Source organism: Zingiber officinale, chromosome 9B, assembly GCF_018446385.1.
Source record: "Zingiber officinale cultivar Zhangliang chromosome 9B, Zo_v1.1, whole genome shotgun sequence".
In the NCBI taxonomy this organism is placed as follows: domain Eukaryota; kingdom Viridiplantae; phylum Streptophyta; class Magnoliopsida; order Zingiberales; family Zingiberaceae; genus Zingiber; species Zingiber officinale.
The window spans coordinates 103,793,508-103,813,737 of NC_056003.1; positions in this window are offsets into that span (position 1 = coordinate 103,793,508).

A 20,230-nucleotide genomic window follows, 5' to 3' on the forward strand; every position below is an offset into this window, starting at 1 on the left:
TGTTAGCGTGGTTGTATTTGTTTCTTTATTTTCCGCTGCACATCCAAGAAGAAACAAGCAACGCCAAGCAACGAAGCGCACCAAGCGAACGCGACGAGCTATTCACCCCCCCCCCCCTCTAGCTACTTTTGGTCCTAACACCTTCTTCCTCGCGGAGACCTCCAGCGTCGAAACCTAGCCTTTCTTCTTCCTTTCTTTTCCCCACCGGCCGGCGGCTCTTCCCTTCCCTTTACTGTCGTCGGCCGGACCTCCACAGCCCACTTCATCTTCTTGATTTCCAGCGGCAAGTGACAGCAGCAAACTAGGCTAGGGCACAGCGGCGACAGATCCGATCATCCACCTTGCCGGAGGGGTTCTTCGGCAAGATCCTTCACCTTCCGGCGTTCTTCCTGCACTTCTTCCTACTGGGGTTCAGGCAGTGGAGCAAGGATGAGCGGCGGCGGTTCATTCCGGCAGTTCAATTCGTTTCCAGCCAACTTCACCTTGCTGGAGGGGTTCTCCGGCAAGATCCATTCACCGTCATCATGTCGAAGCAAGCAGCGCCCGACAGTAGGCTATTGTTCACCGGCTTTGGGGGTTCCGAGCCGGGTCCTCGTGAGTGACGACGAGGGTAGTTGTTGGAATCGGAAGAAGAAGTGTGAACTGTGGTTGGAATTCTTAGTTTATTTCATGTTCATACTTAGTTTAATTCTGTTCATTTCTTAAGTTTGCTTGTGTTGAAGTTATTTCATTGAATGCTTGTATTGAATATGATTATCCATGTTTGAATTGCACTTACTACGTTTAATTAGTTTCACGCATACAATGTGTTTGATGAAATGCTTCAACCAATAGTTAGGTTTATTTTGATGCATTTTAGTTCGGTTAATTCTTGCTTTGTCATGTTCGTTCAATTTCATTAGGTTTTAGTTTTGATTGAATGCAATTAGGATAGATTAACTTAGGGTTTCTTTAATGTTTTAGGTTTTGTTACATGCTTTAGGTTTCATTACATTCTTAGTTTCATTAATGTTTTACTTCATGTTATGGCCATTGATAGATAATCTTGTATCGTAGTGTGACAATGCGATCTAGGAAAGTCTTCAATGGTTAGTTAGGGTAGACATAGTTTTCTTTACTTGCATTGTCTTTCATTTACTAGATTAGGTTTCATTTGATGCTTTGCTATTTCATTCCCTAGATTAATCGTGTTGATGATTAATCCATAGCGTAGAGTGACAATGCGTTGTGGACTAATTATTCGCACTTAGTTAGATTTCATTCCTCATTAGAGTAATTTCCTACTTGTCTTGCTTTTAATTTATTAGGTTTATAATCAAAAATCCAAACCCCTAATTTCATATTAAAAATCCTAAAAAAATAGAAATAACATACGATCCTAAGTTTACCATCCTATCGTTGCTTTCGTTGGCGAACGACCCGAGTCATTCCTATGCTACATTAGCGTAGGAGGGATTTGGTACTTCATTATTTGATGTCCAATTCACGACACAATTGGGTCGAAATCAGTTGGCCAATGAACAAAGGATTCAAGCAGTTATTCGTTCCCTTCTAGATTCTTTGGAGACCATAAAACAGACCCTAACTCACAATGAGAGTATTAAGACTTTCATTGACATCTCACACCATATAGAATTAGAGGCGGAGAGAGTTGAATCCGTAAGGATTTCTAGACTAGCCTATGCGACTATTGGTTCTGTTGGATCATCTGGATCCAAGAAAAAGAAATGGTTTAAGAAGGGGAAGGGAAAGAAGAAAGAAGTTGCTGCTGTGGGACAAGGCCCAATCAAGAAGAGAGGAAAGAAGACCAGATTGAAACAATGCAAGTGTGTCTTCTTTTTATGAGCATTTTGTTGCTAGTTCAGTTTTAGCTAATTCTTATCCTTTGTGGATTATAGATTTGGGAGCAACCAACCATGTAGCTCGGGAATGAGTTACCTTTGTAGAGTACCAACGATATTAGCTGGCAACAAATGAATTTATGTAGGAAACAATGCAAGAGTTGAAGTCAAAGGAGTCGGCACTTGCAAACTCAACCTCCGTGGTGGTAGTGTTTTGTTTCTACATGATATTCTGTATGCTCCTGAAATTCGATGGAATCTTATTTCCATTACAGGTCTTCTTGATTTAGAGTATTGTATTAATTTTTATAGCCGGAGTGTTGAACTTAAGATTGACTCAGTGTCAATTGGATATGATTTTTTAATCAAATGATTTTATGGTTCTTGATGTAGAACCAGATGTCAATTGTGCTATTGAGGGTTGTTTTTCAAATGTTATTCTAATTAGTGATGTAGATATAACTAATGAGGTTTGACATGCTAGATTAGGAGACATAAGATAAGAATATATGAATCAGTTGGCTAGAGAGGGTCTATTGGGTACTCTGGATAAGATTCACTTGTCTATATGTGAGCATTGTCTTACTAGAAAAGCAACTAGCTAGGAAATTATTTGGTAAGGCTATAAGAGTTGAATCATCGTTGTAATTAATTCATTTAGATATTTATGGTCTAATGAATATGAAGGCTAGACATGGAGCTTCCTATTTCATTACATTTATTGATGATTTCTCTTATTTTGGTCATGTGTATTTAATTTCTTATAAATTAGAAGAATTAGATTGCTTTAATCATTATTTGAATGAAGATGAGAATCAATTGGAATGTAAGGTTAAAACCTTACGTACTGACCGTGAAGAGAAAATTTGTCTGATTAGTTCAAGACAATATGTAATGATAGAGGGATTATTATACGACAAACAATCTCAGGAACTCCATAGCAAAATGAGGTTGCTGAAAGAAGAAATATAACTCTTCTAGATATAGTTAGGTCTATGATGATGCAGGGTAATTTATCGATCTCCTATTGGGGAGATGCATTGTTAGTTGTGCTCTATATGCTTAACAAAGTACCTTCAAAGTCAGTTTCATCCACTCTATATGAACGTTGGATAAGCAGAAAATCAGATTAAGTAATCTGACACCCTGGGGGTCAGCTGCTTATGTTCATGATAGTTCTCACAAGTATGGAAAACTAAGACCTAGGGGTAAGAAATATATCTTTATTTGATATTATGAGACCTCCAAAGGTTATGCTTTCATAGGTGAGCAACTAGATGGAACCATCTCCGAAATAGATTCGAGATATATGACTTTTCTTGAAATAGAGTTATCAACCAGAGGTGATGTTGATAAAAGTGTTCTTTTTTTAGGAGGATGTGATATTATCAACAAGAGAGGTGTCAAAAGAGATGCATGAGTCTAGTCAGCCTAGTGGGAGTGATTTGCCAAGTCATAAATTGACTTCTCAACAACCCAACTTACGAAGAAGTGTTTGTAAGATTAAACCTCAGAAATGATTTAATATTGAGAATAAAACATTAATAACACTCTAAGTTGACACAATGAACCTCGAATGGTTGAGAAAGCATTAAGATTCTTAGTTAGAGAAAGAAAGGTAAGTTGCAATGGATGAGGAAATGGAGTCAATGAGAAAGAATCAAGTTTGGAATTTAGTCAATCTTCCTCTAAGCCGAAGGGTTATTGGGAATAAGTTGATTCTCAAAATCAAGAGGAAAGCAGATGGATCGATTAATCGATACAATGCTCGACTAGTTGCAAAAGGATATACCCAAATGAATGGTATTATTTTTGAAGAGAAACTGAGTATATCTTAAAAGTGAAGATCATGAAAGATCGATCAAAAAGGCTTTTGGGTTTGTCTCAAGAAGCTTATATCACTAAGATGCTACAATACTTCAATATGTCAAATTACAATATTGTATCCCAAGACTCTTGAAGAAATAGCCAAAAAAAAAATCATATGCCAGTGTTATTGGTAGTTTGATGTGCATTATATTATGTACTCATCCTGCTATAAACTATGTTATTGGCTTAGTTAGTCATTTCCAGTTAAACACAGGATCGAGACACTGGAAACCGGTGAAGAGGATATTAAAATACCTCAAAAAGGATAATAGATTATTGTATCTATTTCCAAGGATCTATGATGAGCCTGAAGGGTTGTATAGATACAGATTGGATAGGAGACTTTGATGACAGAAAATCCACATCTAGCTATACCTTCTTACTAATGGTGGCACCATCTCATGGAATAGTAAGAAGAAGGCTTATGTAGCCTTGTCGACAATGAAAGCTGTGTGGCTTGGCTTGTGTAACCTTGTCGACAATAGAAGCTATATGGCTAGGCTTGTGTAGCATTGTCGATAATGGAAGTTGTGTGACTTGCGCATCAGTTGTATAATAATTTGTCTGGTTGAAAAGATTTCTGAAGCATTTGAAAATTGCTAAGAACAGTGGGAGTCTTGTTACAATATACTATGACAATCAAGCTGAGGATCCCAAATATTACAGCAAAGATAAACATATAGAATTAAGTATAATTTTGTAAGGGATATTGTGGATAAGAAAATGATAATTCTTGAGAATATCCCTACACGTACTATGCTTGCAGATCCTTTTACTATGTCATTGACTAAAGAGTCATTTCAAGGATATGGGCACTCTTTGTAATTTCGTAAAATGTAACATGTTGTAAAATTTCATGATCTATTCAGTATATATGTTGTTACATTTTGGATTAAAGTCTCGATGAGCATGTTAGCATGTTGAGATTGGTCCACTCACATGGATAATTATCTCTATTTGTTAAGTATAAATAGAGGTAAAACCATGACTTATAGGGCAACTTATGTAACTGTGAATAGAGATATACCTATAAGTTAAGGTCGCCTTGATAATTGTGTCAAGATGAGATTATTTATGTAATAGTTGAAGTAAATATACCCATCATTTACTGAATCTGCTTAAGGTCATATTGAAATTCATATGTTGAATTCAGGATTAGATATTAAGTATGTCTAGATCAAAATCTGTACGATGTTAAAATTTGAGAAAAAATGCACTCTTTTTAGCAAAGAGAATGCATCGTAGCATGTGATTCATATCACATGTGCTATGGCGACAAGAATGGTGGTAGGAGAATGGATTCCTGCTTCTCTACTATGTGAGACCCTTGAGATTATAAGTTAATCTTAATTTTACCTTAAGTGACTATTTAGCTATCTACTTGAAGTTATAATCAGTGTCTGTTACTTCAGCATGTTTCCTATTGGCTATAGATGATTCGGTCAATGGAGTATAATTAGGAAAGTGACTGATTAGAGTCAATAGATTCTAGCTAAAAAGGAAGATTAAATAGATTTGTATCTTTTGATGTTATTCACTGGTCGATCCATTTCTGTTATGTATAAAAATGATTGTGAATATTAATATAGAATATGTTCTTGACATAATAGTCATTATGAGGGATTAGAGATGCCCATATTGATCTAAATAAAGATTATTTAATCTAGGTAAATAGCAAGACATGGATATCTCTAAGATAATGGTTGTGTGCCATTGGGAGATTAGATGTTTCTTGGATAACGGATATGTACTGCCAGGAGAGAGATTATGTGTCATTATGAGAATGTCTCTGATTCATTATATAGAGCAGCTATGTAAGGTGTAACAATCTTCTTAGCAATAATTGCTCAGTGTGCTTGCTATTGCACAAATCATTTTCCCTAAAGTATGGATTGAATGTTCTTATTTGGTCTTTGTGACTAACTAGCGTTTTTCTTTGGTCTTTGTGACTTGATTACATTATAGTCTATGTGACTTACATGTTCTTGGTGACTAGTTAACCTTTAAGGATTGACTTGGATGAGTGGGAGATGTTGGTATTAAGAAGGTGAAAAGGTGTCTCTTCCCCTTCATCTTCCAACCTTTTCACCTTCCTCCATTAATGGAGGTAGAGGAAGAGTCATCTTCCTCTATAAAAGACCATCCAAGGCAATTGGTGCAAGAGAGAAAGAGAGGTGCATGCATTAGGAAAAGGTTGTTGCGTTATGTACGTAGCTGAGATCAAAGCACAACAGAAGTGTTGTCAGAATTCTGTCGAGAATGTGTGTCTTGCAGAGAAGAAGAACATATGAGGCTTGAGATTTGGTTCGTGAAATTATGAAGAGCTTTTTGATTCGTTCGTGATCATTCTTCCTCCAGTAAATTATTCTTTGATATCTTCTCTGATCTTCTTCTCCAAACATCACTGTGAGTTTTTTCTTTTTGTACGAAAAGTGAAGATCAAGATTTACTATGGAAGATCATTGTGAGTTTTATAATTTTTGTATTTATGTATTTTTCATACTTTAGAACTATCAACAGTAGTTTGATCAATTAAAACTAATTTGAACTGAAACAAATCAAAACTAAACAAGAAAATCTTCTCTAGTGCACTGGAAGCATTAAAATCATTCGATCAATTTGATTTGTACTAATCCAAATTAATTGGGTAGATTAGACCTAACAGGACCCAAATCAATTAAAGGAGTCAAGAAGCGTCAGTGAGCTTGTGATTACTTCTTAGATCATATGAAGCAAGGTGGGAAAACCTAGGGTTTCATCCCTAGGTCCAATATATGCCAATTAGAATCTAATCTAATGGTAACATTAAATTTACCAAATTGGTATCGTGATAATTCAAAATTCTCATATTAAACCATTGTCCTTATTTGAAGTCCTCAAGCCATCGAATGCAACATCACTAGTGCCCTTAAACCTTATTGTGATTCTGCCTCGTAATGTCTTTGTTTCAACTACTCTATTGTTGACTAAAGGCACAAATTAAATTGGATAGTCAACTAATTAAATATTTTCAATCAACTGCCTCAAGAGTCATTGGTTGTGTAATGTAGTTGAGTGGAGGACAAAATAAAGTTGTTGGGATAGAGTCTATAAAAACTCTCGAATAGATTTAAGTTTGCAAGTGTTTCATGAAAGTGATCCTCAAACTTCTGTATTCAAAGGCTTATACTACTTAAAAATCTCCAAAGACTTAAACAAGGATATATGAAGTGATAAATTCAAGAAGACCTCCTAAACTTTAAAAGATCATAATTTTTTATTTGAGAATTAAAATGAAGCTCTGTTTTTTTTTTCACTTGTAGCTCTATATTATTAGAGGTAGAACATGTAATCATTAAATTTCATATTTGAAAAATAAAGGGGTCTTTTCGGAGGTTTCAAATTAATGTTGATTTTACTATTTTTGATAATTTTTATTTTTTTTATATTCAGAATATTTTTTACAATTTTATCTATTATGAGTCCGATTTTGTTTATATAAGGATTTATTTAGTTGTGTAAGAGATTATCTTTTATTATTGATTTTTTTTGTTAGGATGATGATTTTTTCTTTTTATTTTTTTATTTCTAATCGCTATCCCACTAGCGTCAAAGGATCAACTCAATCCCTGGAAGATTTTCTCATAATTTTACATTCATCATCTTCAAGTTTTGGAAAATAGAAAATGTAATATCTCTTCCAAACTAACTTGAGTTACTTTGGGCAAGGTGGTGCATAGAGCAATCCATTGTCAAAACTAATATGGCGATTGATGTGAGGCCCCTCGAAACATGTCAAAGTTAAAGAGGCTGACTCATATGGCAGTCACAGGAAGGGTCAACCTTTGAAGTCAGTTCAGTCAATCATCGCGCCCAAGAGGTTATTCGACCGGACCATTAGGTCGGTCGACCGTCGATTCCATCAGGTTATCCGACAGGATCATTGGGCTGGTCGGACGTCGAATCCCTAAATATTGATGAATAACTCAAGATGAGTCAGCACTCTCTAAAGTCAAGACTTATTTGTCACTTGAAGATAGCACAATTAACTAGCCAGGTCGAGTAGTCCAGCCGATTGAAACTAAAGTTTGATTAAATAGAATGAATGTCCAGTCTGATTGAACCCTTTGGCTAAACAAATAGGTCGAATGAGGATGAATTTCCGATAACACTCTATAAATTTGATCAGTTGGTCCTTATAAGCGATTGTCGAGCAAGCCATAAGGGGAACTCTGTCAGTTGACCATGTAAGCATATTATGGGTCCCTCAATCCAACGACATTATATTCCCTTTTGACATTTTATGTCATGGAGGATAGAATATTCTCCCTTTAAACTGTACATTAGAAGCTTTCTCTCTGCCAAACGCAGAGAATATGAGTCTATTTTGAGAAAGGTGTTAGAGCATCTTTATGGCCTTCCTTTTTTGAAATGCTTTGAGATTCATGCACAAATAAACAGTGATACTATAAAAGAAGGTCTCCATGTACAAGCAGAGGTACGTGATGCTACGCAGTTTTACACACTCATAGCTACTGTTCATCTACTCAACTCGATCACTGACTTGAGTGTCGGAAGGCCTACGTCAGGGACCCCTTCCCTAGTCCGGTCACTAACGCTCATTTTGACAAGTAGGACCGCTCGAAGCTACTTTTTATTGAATCGAAGTCTTCAAGCAATCAACATCAGAATTATCTTCCCAGCTAGCCATCTTCTTAGCTTTTAGAAGGGATCATATTTAGCACCGTCTATGGAAACTTCACGTGCATCTGAGACGTGAAGATGAACGAGACTAGATGACTCACCACAATAACTTTGTCGTAGGAAGATCTAGAGTTGTTAATAGCCTTCCAAGCAGTTAGAATGGTGCAGCAGTAGCAAGCAGCGACTAAGTGCCCTCTTTTGAACGATCCAGCTGTGTTTGTGACCAGCCACTAGGCCGAGCACGGTATTCAAGTAGAAGGCCCGACCAAGTTTCAATCGACCCAACCTCCCCCGGTCGCCTTCACACAAATGCTTGTGCATCCGACCAGCCTCTTGGTTGTGCCCCCATCTCTGATAGCATATCATCAGGCGTTGTTCCACATAGCTCTTGATGACATGGGCCGAGCGATGAGGCTCCAAGGATCATCTTAATTCTGAGAGTGCACCTACTCGTAACCTTCGGAAAGGCAAAGCTCTGATGACCAGTAGCTCCCCTGGGCGGGCGAGCATGTCGTTCTCCCAAGAAATTTTAGAAGACAATCTGCCCGACTCATTTCTGACCCCTGTCAATCGGAGAATATGGAGGAGTGATTGATCCTAAGGATTACTTACTCAAATTTGAAAACACATTTGTCCTCTATCAATACACAGATGGAGTCAAGTGTCGAGTGTTCATCAACACTCTATCCGGCTTGGTATAGAGATGGTTAACAGACTCCTGACCGAATCCATATGCTGCTTTAAGGACTTTCACAAAACTTTGCTGCATCACTTTGCCAGTAGTCGTCGTTACCACAAGTCAATGCTGAGTCTTTTTTTCTCTCAAGCAAGGACCCAAGGAGATGCTGATGACTTATATCAAGAAATTCAACCAAGTAGCCATGGACATCCTCTCGGCTACCCCAGAGATTCTAGTGAGCATCTTCTCTCAGGGATCACCGATGGTGAGTTCTTCTAATCCCTTATTAAGAAGCCTCTGAGGGACTTCTACCATCTGGTCGGATGAGCCACCAAGTATATTAACATGGAAGAAGCTCAGTCCACTCGAAAGAAGGATATTGCTCCTTCTACCCCTGCCGTTGAGCACCCTTTCCTGCTTTGCCACCTAAAGGGCCCTGACCGAATCACCGGCCACAACACCACGACCTAAGGTCACATGCAATGCAGCATTTAGAAGTCGAGCGAACACACTTCCCCTAGCCCCGACAATGAGCTCCTATGTTTTGTACCTACCATCGTTCGGGAACCCATAATATAGAAGATTGTTATCATTATAATCAAGAGCAACACCGACCAGCTAATCAGGGGTTTCTTAGTGATCCCCTTCTCCTAATCGTCAGCATCATAGCCGACCGAATGGACCCCCAGGCTAGAGCACTGCAAGGTCGGAACCAACAAAGGCCCCAATAAAGAAATAACCGAGCACTAACTCAGGCATATGCAGAACAACTTTGCTAGTTGACCCAAGAAGAAGAAAATTATGATAATGCCGCCAGGGCAACATTGCTATGATTATAGGAGGCTCGACCGATGGTGATTCCAATTAGGCAAGGAAGTTACATGCTTGTAGATTAGAGATCTACATAGTCATCTCCACCGTCTACCAAAAGATAAAATTCTCGATTGATGACTCGGTTGGCAAAGTAAAAGGAGATCAACTGATGGCATGCAAATGCTACGTGGAAGTGGTGAAGAACGAAGCTCGCATTGCTCAAAACACTCAGCGAGTAGAGGTTAATGTCATTCAGGAAGCTCCCCCCAACCCTAGTTTATGAAAGAAAAGAGGAAGTTCAGCTTCACCCCGACCGACCAGAGGCCATCATACAGATTGCAACCGATCTTAGCCCTGAGAACAAAGTAAAGTTAGTCGTCTGATTAACATGAAATAATGACGTCTTCGCTTGGACACCCAAAGAACTCACGAGTATCTTACCCACAATAATAGAACATGTGCTTCACGTCCGCCCGGATGCTTGGCCGGTTAAATAGAGGAAGAGAGATTTTAGAGCAAAGCATAACCAAATCAGCCAAGCGGAGGTGGAGAAGTTGCTTGAAGCCGACCATATTCATGAAGTATAATTTTTGAGTTGGTTAGTAAATGTGGTGCTGGTATCCAAGCCTGGGAACAAGAAGCAAGTATGCGTGGATTTTAGAGATCTAAATAGAGAATGTTTGAAAGACTACTACCCTTGTCACTCATCGATCAGGTGGTCGACTCAACTACTGGCTGCGAGGTGATATATATGCTGGATGCGTATTAGGACTACCATTAAGTCCCCTTGGCAAAAGAAGATCAAGAGAAGGTTAGCTTTATCACTACTGAAGGAACATATTGTTATAATGTCATGTCATTCGGACTAAAGAATGCAGAAGCAACATACTAATGGCTTAATGAATAAGATGTTCAGAAGGCATATCAACAAAAATATGGAGGTATATATAGATGATATACTAATTAAGTCTCTCCAAACGATCGATTTGTGTGCATATATAGAGGAGACATACCGCACCTTATGGTAGTATGAGCTTAAGCTGAACCCCAACAAATACTTATTTGGAACCAAGAGCGGACACTTTCTCGGTTATATCATGGCAGAGTGGGAAATTCAAACAAACTCGGGCAAGGTGAAAGGCTCTACAAGATATGTCCCTATTGCATAATTTTAAGAAAGCACAACGACTGACTGAACGAATCACGACTTTATCCCAATCCATCTCAAGATAATTTGATTAGAGTCTACTATTCTTCAAGATACTCCATCGAGCCACAAAATTCTAGCAGGACACAATGCGTGATAAGGCGCTAGAAGAGCTTAAATATTATTTATTTACTTTACCTGTACTTGCAAAACCCATGGTGGGGTGAGCCGCTCTGGGTATACTTGTTTTTCACTGAAAGGGTCATTGGATTAGTGTTGGTACACCAGGATGGCAATGAATAACAATTTACGTATTTCTTAAGTCATTTATTAAAAGATACGGAATGTTGCTACACTGCTCTCAAGAAGTTGTCATACAGGCTGGTTCTAGTCGCTAAGAGATTACGCTCTTACTTTCTTTCTCATCCTATAATTATGTTAACTAACAGTACCTTAGGCTGAGTGCTTGTCAACCCAAAAGGGTCAGGAAGATTGATCAAGTAGACCACAAAATTAAGTGAATATGACATATGCAGTATCAACCCTAATCGGTTATCAAAGCTCAAGCTTAGCTGATTTTATGACGAATATACAATGTCGCAAACTAGAAGAGACTTAGAAAATTTATGTGGGAGGATTGTCCACTTGGAAAGGCAATGAAATGGGGATTCTTATGATATTATCGTGTGAAGACATAATGCAATTGTCCGTTTGGCTGGAGTATCGGGCTACCAACATGAGCCGGAATATGAAACATTAATAGTCGGTTTGCAGGTGGTAAAACATGTGGGAGTCTCCCGGATCATGATTTACTCGTCTTCCCAACTGGCAGCTCAGCAACTATCGGACAATTTCAAAATAAATAATGATCAGTTGAAGTTGTATGCAGAGGTGTTTGAAAAACTAAAAGCAAGATTTCAAGAGGTGGTGCTACAGAAGATTCCTCGCTCGAAGAATCAGTACGCAGACGAGTTAGCCAGTTCCCTAAGCCCCTGGACACTTGATAAGCCAGCTGAGCAAACTTTATTGATAACTCACATTGAGCAACAAGCTAAAGAAGAAATACAAAGTGATTGGCGGACACTTTTGATTTCATTCCTCCAACAAGGAATTTTGTCAGCCGAACAGGAGCAAGCACACATGATAAGAAAGAAGGTCGGTTGGTTCACATTGATGGGAGATTATTTATACAAGAGTGTCTTTTCTCGTTTGCTACTCAAGACTATCGAATCAGACAACATATAATACATTTTACAAGAGTGCATCAAGGTTCATGTGGAAGTCATTTGGGCGGTTGATCACTTGCAAAAACAATTCTACTAGTTGAGTAATTTTGGCCCACCTTTCAAATGGACTTGGCCCGGCTTGTATTAGCTTGTTTATCATGTCAAAAATATCAAAACATTCCACACAGACTCACGGAATTATTCAAGACCTCAATTGTCTCATACTCGTTCGATTAACGGAGAATGGATATAGTAAGGCCCTTTTCGATGGCGTCCGATCAGAGAAAGTTTCTCTTAATAATTGTGGATTATTTTTTTCAATGAGTGGAAGCCAAACCGCTTACCAAGATAACCAAGTGGATGGTTATCAAATTTCTGTGGCAAAACATCGTGTGTCAGTTCGGCACTCCTTATAAGTTTGTCTCGAATAATAGAAGATAATTTCAAGGGCAGACGATCCAAAAATAATGCTCAAGTTATGGCATTCTACAAGCCTATACTTTAGTGACTTACCCCTAAAGTAATGGTCAAGCAGAGGTCACCAACAAAAAAATCATTAGAGGACTCAAAACTCAACTTGACCATATTGGAGGAAGTTGGGTCAATGAATTACTAAGTGTATTGTGGGTATACCACACTATGCCCAGAGAGATCACGGGTATAACCTTTTTCCATTTGGTGCATGCAGGAAAAGATGTCGTGCTGGTAGAAGTTGGAGTAGAGTCCGATTGGAGGCAATTATATGATGAAGATAATTCTAGTTGGTGCCTCATAGAGTTTGATCTTATAGATGAAGTAAGGGATAAAGTGTTGGTACAATCAGTTTCCAAGGTTTTGATGTTTGACAATGTACCTAAGTTTGGTCAGTTTGACTAAAGGTTGATCCAAACAAGACTTAATGTTTGGAAGAGAGAAGTATAGTCAGGACTAGATGACTAGCAAGGAAAAGTCCTAACTTAATTAGGTAAGGGTAAATCCTAGTGAGTGAAGCTAGGTAGTAGAAATCCTAGAGGGAAGTCCTGATGAATGAAGCTAGACAATAAAAATCTTAGGGGGAGGTAACCCTAGGTGGTAAAAGTCCTGGTAAGTGAAGTTAGACTGTGGAAATCCTAAAGAGAGGTAACCCTAGGCGGTGGAAGTCCTGATGAGTGAAGCTAGGTAGTGAAAATCCTAGGAAGAGGTAACCCTAGGTAATGGTAAAGTCTTGGATACAATCCAAGCATAAAGCCTAGTAGGTCGTGTAGACTTACAGGAGTGCAGCTTGATCTTAATAGATTGACCCTTAGGTGGTAGACTTGGAGGAGGGACCTCTAAATAAAAGGCCAGACTAGTAGGTCAGGTAGACTTATAGATATAGGCTAAGTTATTTATTTATGTTTTGTATGATTGTTTTGTAGGAACCTGGAGCTGAAAGCAAAATAGAGAGAAGACAAACACAAATGGGTGAACCAAATTTGACTCGGGTTGAACCAGACCCAAACCAGTTCAATAGACCAAGCCAGCGGTTTGGTAGATCGACTAGGTTTGGTCCAAATTATTGAGTTGTGAAATGTTGATATGAAAGATGATGTGGTAAAAAATCTAATTCATCTTTATGATTTGGATGAGGATAATGATAAACTAGATGATGTAAGATAAAGCTTGATCCAGATAAGGCTTGATCCAGATATTGCTTCATCTAGATATGACTTTATCCAAATATGCTTCATCCAGTAAGAGTTGATCCAGATAAGAATCTGATCCAATTCTATAAAAAGAGATGAAGGCTTTACATTCAAGACATCTATTCTTCGACTACTCATACTCCGTGCGCTCAAAAGGAAAGCTACGACGTGAAGCTCTGCGACAAGGGAAGCTCTAGGAAGGGTGCACTGCACTCAGGACTTCTAGATCGGTTCAGTAAAGTATTTGTTTGTATTTTTATTACAAGCTATATTTATTTTATTAATCTTTTATACTTGTACTTGATAAATTGTAAGACAAGTTTCTCTATCTCCATAAAGCTTCCGGAAAGGAGACCACTAGTGGACTCGTGCTTGAGTGTGTAGGCCTTGGACGTATTGACCCTGGGGGTTGGGAACTAAGTAAATCTAGTGTGTATTCTTTCTCCCATACTTTATTTTATATTCCGCTGCTATTAATAACTTTGATAGAAAGAACAAATGAAATTGAAAAGAAAGTGACACCCCTCTCTCGACCTCATCGATCCTACATAAAGCAGTCGATCAGCTGATGGCATATAGACAATGAATGATACAGAACTATAATCGAAGGGTTATCTCTAGATTTTTCGGGTCAGCGATCTAGTTTAGAAGGGGATTAAACTGGTTGACGAGGTCAGTAAGTTGGAGCCACAGTGGTGTAGGCCATACAAATTAGTGCGAAAGCTCGTCTCAGGCTCTTATTATATCTAAGACTCAAAAGGAAACAACTTGAATTGGCCATGGAGTACGAATCATCTACAACCTTATCGGGTTTAAGAGTATGTTCATATTGAATTGATGTAGTTTCTGAAAAATTCATACTCAATAAATACAGGCAAATTGAAGTTAAAATGATAAGTCCCAGACTCTTGCTCTATTCAGGTGAGTTATAAGTGAGCTTTCTCTCATGACCAAGTCCCAGACTCTTGCTCCGTTCAGATGAGTTATAAGTGAGTTTGCTCTCACAATCAAGTCTCAGACTCTCACTCTGATTGGATGAGTTATAAGTTAGCTTGCTCTTATAAACAAGTCCTAGACTCTCACTCCAATTAGACTAGTTATAAGTGAGTTTGCTCTCACGACTAAGTCCCAAATTCTCGCTCTGTTCAGACAAGTTATAAGTGATATTTCTCTCATGACCAAGTCCTAGACTCTAGCTTTGTTCAGATGAGTTATAAGTGAACTTACTCTCATAACTAAGTCCCAGACTCTTGCTATGATCGGATGAGTTATAAGTAAGCTTGCTCTTATAACTAAGTCCCAGACTCTCGCTCTATTCAGATAAGTTATAAGTGAGCTTTCTCTCATATCTAAGTCCCAAACTCTCACTCTGATTAGACGAGTTATAAGTGACCTTGCTCTCATGACTAAGTCCTAAACTCTCATTCCGATCGAACGAGTTATAAGTGAGCTTGCTCTCATGACTAAGTCTCAGACTCTCATTCTGATTAGATGAGTTATAAGTGAGTTAGTTCTCACACCCAAGTCCCAAACTCTCATTCTATTTGGACGAGTTATAAGACTCTCATGCCCAAGTCCTAGACTCTCATTCCGTTCGGATGAGTTATAAGTGAGTTTGCTCTCACAACCAAATCCCAGACTCTCGTGTCATTCGAATGAGTTATAAGTGAGATTGCTCTCATGCCTAAGTTCTAAACTCTCACTCTGATTAGACGAGTTATAAGTGAGCTTGCTATCATGACTAAATCCCAGACTCTCATTCTATTCGGACGAGTTATAAGTGACTTACTCTCACAACTAAGTCCCAGACTCTCATTTCGATCGGACTAGTTATAAGTGAGCTGGCTCTTATACCCAAGTTCCAGACTCTTAATCTGTTTAGATGAGTTATAAGTGAGGTTGCTCTCATGACCAAATCCAGACTCTCGCTCTGATCGGACTAGTTATAAGTGAGCTTGCTCTCATAACTAAGTCCTAGATTCTCGCTCCATTCAGATGAGTTATAAGTGAGTTTGCTCTCATGACCAAGTCCCAGACTCTCGCTCTGATCGGACGAATTATAAGTGAGTTTGTTCTCACGACTAAGTCTCATACTCTCATTTCATTCGGATGAGTTATAAGTGAGCTTGCTCTCACACTTATGTCCTAGACTCTCGTTTCACTTGGACAAGATATAAGTGAGCTTGCTCTCACGAGCAAGTCCCAGACTCTCATGTCGTTCAGCCGAGTTATAAGTAAACTTGCTTTCAAGATCAAATCCCATATTCTCTTTCTATTCGGATGAGTCAAAAGTGAATTTGCTCTCATGCCCAAGTTCTAGACTATCGCTCTGATCGGACGAGTTATAAGTGAGCTTGCTCTCACGACTAAGTTTCAGACTCTCATTCTATTCAAATGAGTTATAAGTGAGCTTGCTCTCATGCTCAAGTCCCAGACTCTCGTGTCGTTCGATCAAGTTATAAGTGAGCGTGCTCTCACGACTAAGCCTGAAGAATTGATTACTAGTTAAGGGTTATTCTAGTCTGCAAATTATGGAGTTATCCAAGTAGATGTTTGCCTAAGTTTCGCTCGAATAAGCTAGAAGATACGAGTGAAGGGATGGGAAAAATGCTAAGGGATAAAAATATTAGAGACCTCCAAATAAGGATAAATATATACCAATTAAGCACCAAGAGTTGTTAAGTTTTTACGAACATCACGAAACATCTTGAAAGAAATACTATGCAAAATCCAGAAAGGCATCCTCTGGGATAATCTCCAAGATCTTCTAACTCCAGATGAAATTTCTAGGAATCTTGGCCGTCAAAGAGCCTCCATCCCACAACTGTTTAATGGCCCCCTCTGCTCCATAGTCGAATATTTTGGTGGTTCGATCGGTAATCATGTGATTGAAGTCCTTGGAATGCAAATACTCCACTCTAAAGGTCTTCAGCCGATCGGGCTCCCCCTTCTTATAGCTAGTCAACTCGACCTTCGATGCCTCCAACTCAGCCTTAAGCTCCTCCAGCTCAATGTCTTTTGAATTAAGAGCTTGTTATTTCTCCTCAAGCTAAAGCTCCTTGACAACTTGCTCAATCGCTCGACTAACCTGTTCGGATAGAAAGGTGGCCTCTGATTCTTCCAATTTCTTGGCTAGGGCCCGAGCCTCCTTATTCTTGATATCTAAGCTTTCTGTGGTCATGAGCTTCTGAGTGTTAGCTGACTGGAGGCATGAATCAAATGTTTGCACTTGTTTTTGGAGCTTCATGAGTTAGATAGTCTAATTATGATTTTTATCTTTTTCTACTGTGAGGGCTCGCTCGACCTCCAACTGTAGCTCCGACTGGCTTTCCAACTCTCTCTTTAGTTGAGCTACCTCTGTTGATAGCCAATCGACCGAACCTTATGATGCGCTCGCTCCCTTGATCGAGCCTTGCAGAATCTTGTGATCGTGGCTCAACTTGGCTAATTTTTGAAATAGAGTCAAGCTATCCACCCAAAACTATCATAATAAATCAAACGGTTGTACAAGTGCAAAGTAAGTTTACCGTAGTGATGTCTTGGCTGAACTGATTGACTAACTCCTCAAGTGAGCTCGATGCCGCTCAAGCTCTGGAGTCTACCCAAGTTTGAGCTAGGGTGCCTTGGATCTTTATTTTATGTTCCGGGGCAAGTGGCTCAGTTGGGTGAGTGCTAATCCATTTGTGAGAAGGTAACCTAAGGGTGGTCATAACTCACCTATGTTATCCTATTCGGTTGGTTCAGAGCTGGATTTGGATCTAGTCTTGGACTTGAAAAATGTAGTTGAGTGCATCGTTGAAATGGGTAGGGCCAGCTTGGTCAGAGGTGGCAGCAAGAGGGAGACAGGTTGTGCCAGAATTGCTTTGATCGGTAGTTTAGAGAGCGAAGGTGTCCGCTCGAATGAAGCTGGAGTATGTTGACTAGCCACCAATTTAGGAACCGCCGAAGTTGAACTCTCTCCTCGCTTAGAAGGTGCTCACGTGACAGAGGTTCCGGTAGAGGCTTATGGTAAAGAGGTGACCTATTGGGTAGGTGTAGCCGATCAACGTCTTTTGTGGCGTTGACGGTGGATCAAGGATTCTGCGGAGGTTGTGGACGTAGAGGAAACAACTACTGGCAGCAAGGAGGGGCTTGGAGGTGGTAGCTCATTAGTATTGGCTGTCGTGTTACTGCCGGCGACTTGACTTGTCTCCTCTTCGCCGATTGACTCCTCGGAGGGGGTCGATCGGCAATAATCCATGGCTTTCTAGCTCGACTCCCCCCCCCCCCCCCCCAGCGCCCCCCAAGCGTTCATCCCTTCATTTGCTAGTTTTGTGGATCCACTTAGCAAGGCCTTCCACATGGTTTTAGTTGTAAAATAAAAAAAGAAATTAGTTAGATCCAACAGAAATAAGAGGATGAATGTTTCACCGAAGTTGTTAGGCAGTCTAGTCCGGATGGGACTTAAGCCAAATATGTACAACACTCCCTCAGTTAACAACTTATGGATATGGTATTTCAAACTAGCTAACTGATAGGAGGCAGTGAGGTAAACTGATTCCCATTGGCATTTGCTTAACTCGAGAGGGTTGGGTAACTCTATTTGCCACCCAGTCAGGCAGGTTACTGGATGGGTTGGTTGGAGGAAGAAGTAGTGGAATTTTCAGCTTTTATTAGAGGAGGACATTTTATCAAAAAAATACCCCGCCCACTCGGGCTTGAAAGATGAAGATGCTCGGCTCAGACTTCTTCGAGTAATAGAAATAGTGGAAAACTTGGGGATGCAAGGGGGCTCGGTAGAGATGGAATATTATAATAACCCTGCACAGTAACCTAATGGAGTTAGATGCTAATTGTTGCAAAGGAATATAAAATAAAAGTAAACTTTAGAGAAAAAAGGGTGCAGAGGAAAACGAAGACCGACGAGGAACTGGTTCTTGAAAAAAGCTAGAAAGTCGGGCAGAGGAAGATGAGGACTATCGTGACTAAAAGGGATGATGGTGCGATGATTGGGAGGAATGTTATAATTAAGGCGCATCTCGTCCACCTCCCCGCCTTTGAAGTTAGAGGCGGTGGAGGTGTACCAGAGCCTATGAATAGTGATAAGAAGGGAGGGCGCCATGAAGAGAGGACAAAAAAGATCTAAAGTGACGAGGAAATGGAATTTACTAAGAAAACAAGGAGTTTGAACAATCGTCGGCGACGGCAAGCAGAAAACAAGGAAGAAGAAGAAGAAGATGGAGAAAGGAAGGTGAAAACGATGAAGTGACACTAAAGCATAAACCTTAAAAACCTTATTGAGGATCCCTTAGAGTTGTTCTGATCAAGGGCACACAAAGGAGAGATTTAATCTGAACCATCAAAATTTGAACCAACAACAATCACTTCAAATCTCAACAGATGTCTGTTGCATAAGATATTCTCTCTATCAATGTTTGACATGTAGCAACCAAATATTGACGAAGCAGGTTTACGATGAAAAGGCATGCTCATCATATTCAACATTAATGATAATGATGTGCTATGTTTTCAAGGTATCAGAGTGATGTCAGCACAAACCAAGTGATGATATAATGAATGAGCGTCCGATCGGAAAACAAGGAATTCCAGAAATGTTAGCAGCTAAGTATGACATCAGTATTGAGCCGAATGACATTAAAGAGAATGAATCCCCGATCAAAGGATAAAGAATACAAACAATACAATTGTCCAGTCAATCGAACTTATAGCCTCCTTCGAATAGACTTGAAGGGAAGACTTGTGATACGACAATTGAAATGCCCCCCTCCCCCCGAGTCATGTCAAAGTCAAGGAGGTCGGGTAACATGACAGTCAAAGTCAAGAAAGAGTCAACCTTTAAAGTCAGTGCAGTTGATCATCACGTCGAGAGGTTATTCGACCAGACCATTAGGCCCGTCAGCCACCGAGTCCATCAGGTTATCCGACCGGATCATTGGGCTAGTCGGACTCCGAGTCCCTAAATATTGATGAATAACGAGTCAACACTCTCTAGAGCCAAGACTTATTTACCACTTGAAGATTGCACGATTAACTAGCTAGGCCGAGTAGTCCAGCCGATTAGAGCTATAGCCCAATATGATAGAATGAACGCTCGATCTGGCTAAACAAATAGGCCGAATGAGGATGAGTTCTCAACAACACTCTATAAATCCGATGGACTAATCCTTATAAGTGATTACCGAGCAGATCACGGAGGGAAATCAGTCAGCTGACCATATAAGCATATTGTGGCCCTCTCAACCCAATGGTCTTATATTCCTTTTTGATATTTTGTGTCAAGGAGAATAGAGAATATTTTCCCTACAAGT